The 3,868-nt window shown below is 38.8% G+C and overlaps 2 pseudogenes; both read right to left on the bottom strand.

Moving 5' to 3' along the window:
- Positions 1-2,596: 2,596 nt before the first annotated feature.
- Positions 2,597-2,672, bottom strand: LOC119359905 (annotated as a pseudogene).
- A 362-nt stretch (positions 2,673-3,034) lies between these two features.
- Positions 3,035-3,109, bottom strand: LOC119359903 (annotated as a pseudogene).
- Positions 3,110-3,868: the final 759 nt, after the last annotated feature.

Raw genomic sequence — 3,868 nt, forward strand, 5'->3', positions numbered from 1 at the left:
GTATTTTTATGATAAAGATGAAAAATAAAATAAGCGGCAAAGGAAATAACTAAGTACTGGAAGATTAATATGATGGAAGATAGACCCGGGGGCCATAGGTTTCACTAGTGGCTTCTCTCAAGAGCATAAGTATTACGGTGGGTAAACGAATTATTGTCGAGCAATTGTTAGAATTGAGCATAGTTATGAGAATATCTAGGTATGATCATGTATATAGGCATCACGTCCGAGACAAGTAGACCGAAACGATTCTGCATCTGCTACTATTACTCCACACATCGACCGCTATCCAACATGCATCTAGAGTATTAAGTTCTTAAGAACAGAGTAATGCTTTAAGGAAGATGACATGATGTAGAGGGATAAACTCATGCAATATGATATAAACCCCATCTTTTTATCCTCGATGGCAACAATACAATACGTGTCGGTTCCCTTTCTGTCACTGGGATCGAACACCGCAAGATTGAACCCAAAGCTAAGCACATCTCCCATTGCAAGAAAGATCAATCTAGCAGGCCAAACCAAACTGATAATTAGAAGAGACTTGCAAAGATAAACCAATCGTAAATAAAAGAATTCTGAGGAGAATCAAATATTGTCCATAGATAATCTGGATCATAAACCCACAATTCATTGGATCTCGACAAACACACCTCAACAGAAGATTACATCTAATAGATCTCCAAGAAGATCGAGGAGAACTTTGTTTTGAGATCCAAAGAGAGAGAAGAATCATTCTAGCTAATAACTATGGACCCGTAGGTATGAAGTAAACTACTCACACATCACCGGAGAGGCCATGGAGTTGATGTAGAGGCCCTCCGTGATCAATGCCCCCTCCGGTGGAGCTCCGCAAAAGGCCCCAAGATGGGATCTCTCGGTTACAGAAGGTTTCGGTGGTGGAATTAGGTTTTTGTGGTGCTCCTGGATGTTTGGGGGGTACGTGGACTTATATAGGAGGAAGCAGTACGTCGGTGGAGCAACGGGGGGCCGACGAGGGTGGAGGGCGCGCCCAGGGGGGTAGGCGCGCCCCCTGCCTCGTGGCCTCCTCCGTTGTTTCTTGACACCCACTCCAAGTCTCTAGGATCACGTTTGTTGAGAAAATCACGTTCTCGAAGGTTTCATCCAATTTGGACTCCTTTTGATATTCCTTTTCTTCGAAACCCTAAAATAGGCAAAAAAAAGCAATTTAGGCTGGGCCTCCGATTAGTAGGTTAGTCCCAAAAATGAGATATAAGTGTAAAATAAAGCCCATTAAGATCCAAAATAGATAATATAATAGCATGGAGCAATAAAAAATTATAAATACATTGGAGACGTATCAAGCATCCCCAAGCTTAATTCTTGCTCGTCCTCGAGTAGGTAAATGATAAAAGAAGAATTTTTGATGTGGAATGCTTTCTAACATATTTCTCAATGTAATTTTTCTTTATTGTGGCATGAATGTTCAGATCCATAAGATTCAAGACAAAAGTTTAATATTGACATAAAAATAATAATACACTACAAGAAATATGTCAACTTATGACCACCACTATTGGTCACTGAATGGTCACAAATTTCCATTAATGACCTTTTTGTGACCAAAAACATAATGTCAAAAGGTGGGCGTCGTAAACTGACTATAGCGACCTTTCTTCTGGAATGGTCGCAAACGTTTATGACCAAAATATCTCCACTGTGGCGTTTTGGTCACTAGCAACCTCTCCAGGCCACGTAGGCATCTAGCATGGCAAGCTGATGTGGCACAAGATTCAGCCCGGTCCAATTCAGTTTTCTACATGGGCCTAGCCCAACAATTTGGCCTTTTTTATATTTTTTTCTTGATTAATTTTGGTCAACTACATGGGCCAGGCCCAACGTTGTAGCCTTTTTTATTGTTGGCCCGTGTCCTTTTATTATTTATTGCTTTTCTATTTTCAGCCATTATATATTCAAGCTGGTCCCACTAGTCAGATGGGTCCCACTTGTCATGATCATCTCTCAAATTGGTCCCACATGTCAAAAATGTACAAAATTGACAGATTATTTTCATAAGTGGACCCATTGGTCAAGTTTCCATTTCACAAGTTTTCAGATCATATAAATAATAAAAAAGAATCATCAAATATACCACTAAATAAATCTATTACAATCTTTACAACACATATATGCTACAATATGCTACTCTTCACTAAGTAGAACTTGACGGCTTCACACTTCACGGCTTCACACTTGCTTCATACTTCACGGCTTCACACTTGAGCATCTGTAAAAGAGGAACAACCACAAATTTAAATCTCAATTGCAGTATATGCAGAAGCAGTTCAAAGTTGAAACAACATCAATTAAACACACGCGCACAGAAACATAGGAGTCAAAATGCAGTATAGGACCAGGACAAGGAAACTCCTGTTATCAAATCAACACACAGCTTGTAGCAAAACAGCACAGAAACATGTGGATATCTCATGTGAGCATCATGATGTGGTTTTATTAAACAATGATATAGCAACAGAATACAATATCTTCAATGCAAACCAGCAATAGAATTGCTCCTGCTAGCTGCTGTTGCTGCCACAAAACGCATGACACATTAGTTGCAGTACAAGCTATGGATCAGAAGTAGCTGGTTACACTAATCATGAAATATCAGTGGGAATCCGAACGATTTTCTTCATCACCCGGAATCATGCAGTTCAACCCAACAGAACACAATGAGCAATAAGGTTCATAACCAATGAAGGAATGCATGTACAGTCAGTCTAAAGCAGTAAAAATGTGCAAATGTACTTCAGGAGATGGCGTGACCCGTCGATTTTCTTCATCACCCAGGTAATGCACATCTCATCAGCCAGCAGAACACAAAAAGAGGATACGAAAATTACTGCTAAGAGGTTTGCAAAAAATCAAAGGAAAGTATTTGCTCAATAATAAAGGAGTACTCCCTCTCTAAACTAATACAAGAGTGTTTAGATCACTAGTTTAGTATTCTAAACACTCTTATATTAGTTTACGGAGGGAGTACATATATAGTCCAAGAGATGGCATGATCCGTCAGAAGTATCTGGTTGTAATAATCATGAAAATCAGTGGGAATCCGAACAATTTTCTTCATCACCCAGATCATGCACATCTCAACCAGCAGAACATCACAAGTAACATATGTAAAACAATGATTCTGAGCATGAGCAAACAATGATTCTGAGCATGAGCAAACAATGATTCTATTAGAGTACCAGCAAATCAGACTGAACTTTCATGGAATGATTAGTATAACTAGACCCATTTTAGTTTAGCATTACATAAAAGACTAGTAGCAGTCGCACAAGCAACTATTGAGCATTGAAGAAACAGGACAGGGAAACAACATACCCTGATGGTGCCCAGGCTTCAGCCTCAGAACCCTGCAAAACCACAAGCGACGTTAACATCAAACACACATATAAGACGCACCATGTTATGAAATGGACATATAAGACGCACATATAAGATGTTAACATCAAATTCACAGTTTAGAAAATTAGTATCTTCTTTCCAAAGGTGAAATGAGATGACTGAACTTGATTTGGCTTTTTAGCTTCCATAATTTCTACTAGCAGCAGATGTTATGAAATGGACTTACTAAATTATCTGAATCAAGGAAAGAAATTTGCAACTAGCTTCAGACCATCTATTACATAGACTGAGAAATCTATTTCCATCCAACTACTTTTACTTTTCTACAAGACTACAACAGTTTTAGACAACTCCAAAGTCCTAAATTTGTTCACAGGTTATTCAACACAAGTAAATTTGTTCACAGGTTATCTATAAGATTAGAACAGTTTCAGACACCTCACACTCACACTTTCAGATTTCAACAGATTCAGACAACTGTTTTTCA

Source organism: Triticum dicoccoides, chromosome 2A, assembly GCF_002162155.2.
Source record: "Triticum dicoccoides isolate Atlit2015 ecotype Zavitan chromosome 2A, WEW_v2.0, whole genome shotgun sequence".
Classification (NCBI taxonomy): Eukaryota; Viridiplantae; Streptophyta; class Magnoliopsida; order Poales; family Poaceae; genus Triticum; species Triticum dicoccoides.